This window comes from Malus domestica, chromosome 04 (genome assembly GCF_042453785.1).
Source record: "Malus domestica chromosome 04, GDT2T_hap1".
NCBI lineage: Eukaryota > Viridiplantae > Streptophyta > Magnoliopsida > Rosales > Rosaceae > Malus > Malus domestica.
The window spans coordinates 5,197,576-5,206,658 of NC_091664.1; the positions used below are offsets into that span (position 1 = coordinate 5,197,576).

Here is a 9,083-nt window from a genome sequence, read left to right on the forward strand (position 1 = left end):
AGAGTAATCCTAAAACCGACCAACTTCCACTTGGAAAATTTTTATGTACACTCGCACAGAATGATACACTACGTGTTATAATATAAATAAAGGAACACATTTGATATTTAACGCTCCATGAAACTGGCACACTGACATCGGATATTCGTAAATTTTTAACATGATATTGTATTATTAAATAAAGAGTAAGAACGTCGCGTGATAGTGAACTAGATCCACATAAGCTACTGACATACTGACATCGGATACTCATAAATTTTTAACATGACATTATATTATTAAATAAAAAGTAAAAACATCGCGTGATAGTGAACTAGATTCACATAAGCTACTGGCACATTGACATCAGATACTCGTAAATTTTTAACATGACATTATATTACTAAATAAATAGTAAAAACATCGCGTGACAGTGAACTAGATTCACATAAGCTGCTTTCAACTTTGAAAGGGCTGCCTTAACCTTTGCCTTTTCTTTTTGGCTGAAGGCTGCCTTTGCTTTTCGATTGATTGAGTTTCCAGAATGAAGGATTCCACGGATGGATGAAAGGGTGTTTGTTGTAGGAGCTGGGTCAGTCTGGGTGGAGAATCTTGGCAGAAAACGATATGTTTATTTTTTTCTTCTTACAAAAATATTTTAAATGGTTTATATTTTATTTGGAATTTTTTAATATAACTTGTGGACGTTTTGTCTTGAGAGTGCAGATGGGTGCATGTGGAAGGTAATGGAGTGTTGTACTCAAGGTAAGGGGTGTCGGTCGGCTACCTGAAAAAGTGACATCCCCCAACCCCAACTTAATTGCAGAGCCTGCAAGTGTTTTTTTTTTTTTTCTCTTTTTACACTAAAGAGGAAAAGTTCAATTAAATCACATAATAGACAATCTAATTTGTTATCGAATTCATCATCCACGAAATTTGAACTTAAAATATCTTATCTTTAAGTGAAAAAAAATATATCATTAGACCGTACTGAGTGGCCGCAAAGGCTGCAAGTTTGCAAACCTTTTTTTTTTGTTTTATTTTATTTTATTTATTATTTATTATTGTTGGTTGGCACACTATCTCAAACTTTGACCCATAAACTCGAGCCCTACCTTATCCCACTAATTGTTTTTTTAATACAACAATATAAATCTACACTAAAAGCTAGTTAATTAGTTGAGCAGAAACAAAAGCAATGACAGCCTAAAGGCAAAGTAATATTCACTCTAAATAGTACCTGTTCTTATATAATTTTACTCGGCTAATTAAAAGACGTGCTAAACTTTTGGTATGGGATGAAGAAGGGTGGGTATTTATTTCTTAGCGCTTCTTTCAGATCTCTAGAAACATACAGATTTTAGGATCTTCTATATCATAGAGGTTGAACCAGGTACTATTTTTTGTATTTTTATAAATAATTTTCAACAATGGGCTGAGGTTGGCCCTGCTCCTTACCGTCTGGGCTGCTACAAGCTATGCGCTGAAGGCTGGCACTATTGCCTTCTTGCTTGGGCTGCTGCAGCACAATGGGTTGCTTAGGATGGACTGCAACTATGCTGTGTGCGCCAGGGCCTGCATGCTCTGGGCTGCTACAGTGGAAGCGACGGTGGCTTGTGGTGGTGGCAGTCATGCCTGCTCCGAGGTCCGTCGCGTGGGTCTGGCCCATGTCCAATTTTATTCGAACAAATATAGAACAAGAATGGATGGTTTTATGTCTATTAACAGTTCTTCCTCTTGAGTTGAGACCGATCATTCAGATAGATAGGGGTAAACTAATGAGCTCAGATATTAATGAACTCTATAGAAGAGTTATTTATCGGAACAATGCTCTATCCCGAGGAATCCTAAATTTGATGCTAATAATATAATAGTGTACTAATCCACATATGTCTCTCTCCCATCAATCGAATCCGTACTAGTTGAAGAAATGGAAATTCCCCCATTTGGTTGATGATAAATGTGAAACGAAAAAAAAAAAACAAGAGGAATCGTTGTTGAATGAAATTATGTTATTTGGACTTCTCTTAAAAAAAAAAATAGAAAGATGAATTGATATAGTTTTTTATTGGATATGGATTTGTCGGGATTGACGGGGCTCGAACCTGCAGCTTCCACCTTGACAGGGCGTTGCTCTGACCAATTGAACTACAATCCCAAGTAAATACCATAATAAAATAAAGTATACATATTTTTATAATTTCATTCTAACCCTTTCAATTTCGATTAGAATTGACGTGTTGTAACAGAGCTACAAGTGTGATATATCGATACCTATATGTATCATACTTTAGTGAGAGCAGTCGGTATTACTAGTAATCCTTTCGTCATTGCCAAATCAATTGGCTGCTATTTAATATCGGCAATAGGTCTGAAAAAGTATCTAAAAATATCAAATTAGATATTTGTATCCACTCGAAATAAGGAACCATGACATATATGTTTGAAATATATTCCATTTTGAGAGCGTTGAAAAAGCACTATCTCGTTGAAAGGTTCTGTACATCTGTCATTTCTCAAGGCATTTCTTTAGACAAAACCCATTTTTTTCCTCTTTTCGGATGGTACATATTTCTCAGAACATGGAGTGTGAATCAAACTTATGTTTGAATTGAAATTGAGGCACTGACATACACCTAGTTTGACCCCCCTCCCCCACTTTTTTTCTCCGCTAACCAATTTTTTTTTAATTATTATAAATCTCGTTTTTTTTTCTTTTTCTTTTTGTAAATCCTTAATCTTCCATTTTTATTATCCCACAAGGATAGGTACAATCAATTTAAATGGAAGAATTTGTTAGGCTGAATCATTGCATAGAAATATCAGCATTAAGTATCGCATACTGTTTGTTGTGCTTCAGAATTTCCAACCAAGTTTTCCTTTTTCCATGGACAAATCAAATAATTTAAAAATTCAAAGATTAAGAGCGCTAGCGAAATTCAAAGAGGGAGAATTTTCGAAAGGGTTGCGAAAGCTTCTTCGAGAATTAAATCAGTTCTTAATGAGAAACACCAATTTGTTGTAGCAAAATATGCCGTCTTCAGTCTAGACGAATTTGTACTTGCAAAATTAAACACCTTTGATCAATGACCAAAACCATGCGCCAACGAAGTTTATGACTTAATTGCTTAGCCAAAGCTTACCAAAATTTGGGGGAAAACGAGGTATTTACAGTGTTCTAAAAAACGGTTGAGGGGGCCGCCTAGGTGGCGGTGCTCCGCCGCGATTAACTCAAAATCATTTCTTAAATCGGCAAGGTATGTGCGGATGCTGGGCTGTTTGGCGGCTAGAAGAGATAGAGAAAGAGCAAGCGCCTTGGAAGCAGGAAGGAGCTCGGAGAAGAAGCGAGAAAGGCTGCTGTGGAAATTTACAGAGCAACAAAAGAAGAAGAAATGGAAAAACAAAGTAATCAGAGAAGGAGAAGAAGAGGAAAAATAAAAAAATTCAAAACATTAATGGCTTTCCTCTTTCCAAGGAAGAAAAAGAAAAGAAAACCCCAAAAAAAAATGCGTCTGCTTTCCAAGGCATAAAAACAACTCCACCTTTTGGAATCCAATTTGATGTGAGAAAGTGGGGTGGATGGGAGGTGTCAAACTTCACACATGGACTTTGATGAACAAGCTTTTGATTTTTAAATGTTTATGAACTACCCAACCCACTAGGTGGGGTTTTTTAATATTTATTGTTTAAAAACGAAGTACTAATTATTTAAAATGTCTTGAATTATATTTTATCTCTCTGAATTTAATTAATTTAACTTACTAATCATTTAAAATGTCTTAAGTTATATGGTATATATGCTTAATGTGTTTTTAAATTTTGAACTTGTTAGATATTCTTTTTGTATTTTATCATTTGTTTGTACCATACTTGACCAACACCGAAACTACTAAGCACCGGTCAACATTATACCGTCAAGGACCCACAAGAGTCTCCCTCCAACAAGGAGGCTAATCACAAGGCGACACGTGTCGACATCAGAAGCCAATCATAGCGCGACACGTGTCAACATCAGAAGCCAATCACAACACAACACGTGTCAATGTCAGAATGAAACTAGAAACTCTCTTCTATAAATAGATATCATTCTCTCACAATATTTCCTAATGTCATTTGTACTAAATCATTCACTAGTACTCACTAAAGGAGAGCTTGAACCTATGTACTTGTGTAAACCCTTCACAATTAATGAGAACTCCTCTACTCCGTGGACGTAGCCAATCTGGGTGAACCACGTACATCTCGTGTTTGCTTCTCTGTCCCTATCCATTTACATACTTATCCACACTAGTGACCGGAGCAGTCTAGTGAAGGTCACAAACTTAACACTTTCTGTTGTACCAAAGTCCTCACTGATTTTGTGCATCAACATCATTCTTTTATTATCTTATCCATGAATTTCATACAAGTATAATTTTTATGTGTCAATATGCACTTATTTACAAGATATACAAGAAATTTACCTAAATCCGCCTAGGCGCCTGCCTAGATCCCGCCTAGCCGCCAAGGCGCTAACTAGCCACCCGACTAGCGCCTAGCATCTTTTAGAACCTTGGGTATTTATAGAGCTAAGATGGTCACATGTGTAGGGTTTGTCATGCCATGTGTCGACATTTAGTTGGTCAATGTGTGTCATCCGTTGAATAGAAAATTGAATTATTCCGTATTATTGAATAAATAATATCTAGGAATTATCTCATGGAGTCCTTGATTGAGTTTGATTGTGATTTTTTGCTTGATAGAGTTGATTTTCAATAAGGAAAGCATAAAGCTAAGAATTTACCTTTGACTTTTCTTTTTGATATAGGTAAGAGAGCTTGAAGAAGTCATAATAAGTAGCTCAGTTTTTCTTGAGGGTTGAATTGCGCGTGAAACGAATGTGGGTGATGAAGGACCATCTGAACAGTCACATAACATTGCAAAAGACAGACCAAGAAGAGACATTAAAAGACCCATCAAGTTTCAAGATTAATTATTCAATAGTTTGGGAACTGGTGGTTATTAAGTTATGCCTAAAGACTTGTTTTATGCCTTTATTGTAATGTTATGTCTTATTTTCTTCCCTATAAGTTTGCTGGAAGCAAGAGATGTATTCGGTTTTTTGGAGATAAGACAATATAACTCTATGAGTTTATCAATCAAAGAACTCTATTTACCTCCAATTGCTTTATTGCTAGCTGCTTCTATTTCCTATTCTTTGCAGGATAACCTGACTTGCATCAAGTGGTACCAGAGCAACTCCTTGGGACCGCTGCTGTCAGCCTTTATGTAGACCGATGGTGCGAGGTGGTCATTGCGGTGAATGTGGTCCGGGACGCGAAGCTCGTGATATCGAGAATGAGGATTTGAGAAGACAAGTGCAGCAATTAGTAGGGCGATTAGAGCGCTTTGAAACCCGAAGCTATCGAGATGATGAACTTCTCTCAGAGGATGATATCAATCTCTTCGGGCAGCCCAACGACAAGTTCAACGATATCAATATGAAGGTTGATATCCCTGAATTTGAAGGGAGGATTAAGCCCGATGAATTCATAGATTGGTAGAACACCATGGAGAAAATCTTTGATTACAAAGACATCCCTAATTACAGAAAGGTAAAGGTTGTGGCCATTAAGTTGACCAAGTATGCATCAACTTGGTGGGAGCAATTGAAGGTACGAAGAGAAAGGATCGGAAAGTCTCGAATTAGCACATGGGAAAAAAATGAAGAAGGAGTTGAGGAAGAAATTCCTACCTGAGAACTACATCCAAGAGTGGTACTCCAAGTTGTATAATTTCCAGCAAGGTGGAAAATCAGTAGATGACTATACCGAAGAGCTTGATTTATTGATGGTTCGATGTGGTGTGGATGAGCCTGAAAAGCAGATAATAGCTCATTATTTGGGAGAGCTGCGTAGAGAAATCCATGATGTCGTTGCCCTGCAACCTTATTGGTCTTATGATGATGTCTACCAACTAGCCAAAAAGGTAGAGAAGCAACTGAAGCAGAGGGGTAATCGAACAACTGGAGTTGGTGTGTTTAATGCTAATCAGAAGGAACAATCTTTCGAATCAACAAAGGCAAAGGAAAAGTTAAATCCCAAGGCCTTTGATAAAGTAAGTGGCAGCAAAGACAATGCTAGTAGTAGTACCGTAAAGCAGATTGCAGCAACCCAACGATTGCCCAAATGTTTCAAGTGCTTTGGTTTTGAACACAAGCAAGTAGACTGTCCAAACCAAAGTTTTGTCAACCTTGTTGAGGGGCAATTGTTTTTGGGTGATTCCAAAATGGAGGAGACACCTTATGTCTATGATGAATATCAAGAAGATGATGAGAACATCACCTGGAGTGACCATGGAGAAGCTTTGGTTGTACAACAGAGCATGACTACTGCATGTGTCGACAACAATGACTGGTTACGTTATAACATATTTCGCACTACGTGTACCACCAATGGGAAGATTTGTAATGTGATAATTGATGGTGGGAGTTGCGAGAATGTTGCATCTCAAGAGATGGTCGACAAGCTTCAACTAAAGACAGAAAATAGTCTAGTTCCTTACAAGCTCGCTTGGTTTCAAAATGGAAATAAGGTGTATGTTGATAAGCGATGTCTAGTCTCATTTTCTATTGGGAAAGTATATCAAGATGAAGTTTGGTGCGATGTCGTACCAATGGATGCTTGCCATATTTTGTTAAGAAGGCATTGGCAATATGACCGAAAAGCTCTTCATGACGGTTTCAAAAACATGTACACCTTTGTGAAAGATGGAGTGAAGGTAGTTTTGGGGCCTTCAAAAGAACCGCATATAGTAAAAAAGAAGATGGGAATAATTTGCCTCACCATGGCAGAATTCATGGAAGAAATTGAAGAAAGTGCTTCCGTATATGTTTTAGTGATCAAAGAGGAGAATGTTGGGATCTCTCTTCCACCTGAAATCGTGTCTTTGTTGCAAGATTTCTCTGATGTGATACCAGATGAGCTACCCGCTGAATTACCACCTATGAGAGACATACAACACCAAATCGATCTCATTCTGAGATCTAATTTATAGAATAAAGCTGCTTATTAGATGAGCCTCAATGAACATCAAGAGCTACAAAGGCAAGTCATGGAGTTACTTGAGAAGGGATTGATTCAAGAGAGCTTGAGTCCTTACGCCGTCCCTGCCCTTTTGACCTAAAAAACTGATGGAACATGGAGAATGTGTACGGACAGTAAGGCAATAAACAAAATCACAATAAAATATCGGTTTCCCATTTCGCACCTTAATGATATGTTGGATTTGTTGGGTGGCTTTCAGGTGTTTTTCGAAAATTGACTTGAGAAGTGGATATCACCAGATAAGAATCAAACCGGGAGACGAATGAAATACAGCCTTCAAGACAAGAGACGGGTTGTATGAATGGCTTGTCATGCCCTTTGGCCTATCCAATGCCCCGAGCACATTCATGCGCTTTATGAACTAGATATTTCAACCTTTTATAAGTAAGTTTCTGGTTGTTTACTTTGATGATATACTGGTGTATAGTTTGAACAAGAAACAACATGTTGAGCATCTTTAACAAGTTTTTCAAGTTTTGCGAGATCATAAACTGTATGCTAATCTTAAGAATTGCCACTTTTTTAGTGAAAGTGTATTGTTCTTGGGATATATTTTTTCAAGTGATGGAATTAAAGCTGATCCCAGAAAAGTTGCCTCCATCGTTAATTGGTCAACCCCGATAAATATTCAAGAGGTACGAAGCTTTCATGGATTAACCTCTTTTTATAGGAGATTCATCAGGAACTTTAGCTCTCTTATTGCTCCTATAACTGATTGTTTAAAGAAGAATGCTTGTTTTGAGAAAAAAAAATAACTAAGGAAGCAACTGCCATTTTTGAATTAATAAAAGAAAAAATGACAACAACCCCTGTATTAGTTCTTCCAGATTTTGAGAAGGTATTTTCTCTAGAATGCGATGTGTCGCATAAGGGCATTGGTGCTGTCTTAAGTCAAGAAAGAAGACTCGTTGCCTTCTTTAGTGAGAAATTATATGATGCAAAGAAGCGGTACTCAACATATGATGTGGATTTCTACGCTATAATTCAATCTCTGCGACATTGGCGTCATTATTTAATCCAAAGAGAGTTTATTTTATTTTCTGTTCATGAGGCTTTGAAGTATATCAATGGTCAACATAAACTTAACGCTCGACATGCGAAATGGGTAGCTTACTTGCAAGAGTTCACTTTTATTATTCAACACAAATCAGGGAGTCAAAACAAAGTTGTTGATGCATTGAGCAGGAGATCTTCTTTGTTAACTTCTATGCAAGCATATGTGATTGGGTTTGAAATGCTTAAGAAGCAATATATGGAGGATCCTGATTTTGGGAAGATTTGGTATGATTGCCAAAGTGGGAAAGCTTCTGAGTTTGTGTTGCAAGATGGGTATTTATTCCATGGCAACCGGTTGTGCATACCTCGATGTTCATTGCGTGATGTTATAATTTCAGAATTGCATGAAGGGGGTATCGCTGGCCATTTTGGGTGTGATAAAACCTTAAGACTTGTTGAGGAGAAGTTTTATTGGCCAAAATTATACAAAGATGTGGCCAAGCATGTGAGTAGATGTCTGGTGTGTCATGTAGCCAAGAAAATACAGGTTTGTATACTCCTTTACTTGTTTCGGCAACACCTTGGGAGGATGTATCAATAGACTTCGTATTGGGGCTTCCAAAAACTAGACATGGGGCTGATTCCATACTTGTTGTGGTAGATAGATTTTCTAAAATGACTCATTTCCTGCCATGTAACAAGACTTTCGATGCCACATGTGTTGCTGACTTATATTTCAGAGAGGTTGTTAAGCTCCATGGCATACCGAAGTCCATCACATCAAATCACGATCCTAAGTTCATTAGTCATTTTTGGAGAACCTTATGGTGAAAAGTGGGAACTTACCTTTAATTTAGTAGCTCCCATCATCCTCAAACCGACGGTTAAACTGAAGTTGTGAATCGATTGCTCGGGAGCCTTTTGAGAAGCTTAGTTGGAAAAGAAAAACATAATTGGGATTTCACTTTATCACAAGCTGAGTTTGCTTTCAACAGGTCCAAGAACCGATCAACTAGAAAATGT

General features: G+C 37.5%; 1 pseudogene; it reads left to right on the forward strand.

The window, feature by feature from the left end:
* The first annotated feature begins 5,682 nt into the window (after positions 1 to 5,682).
* Positions 5,683 to 7,525, forward strand: LOC139194946 (uncharacterized; annotated as a pseudogene).
* The last annotated feature ends 1,558 nt before the right edge of the window (positions 7,526 to 9,083 follow it).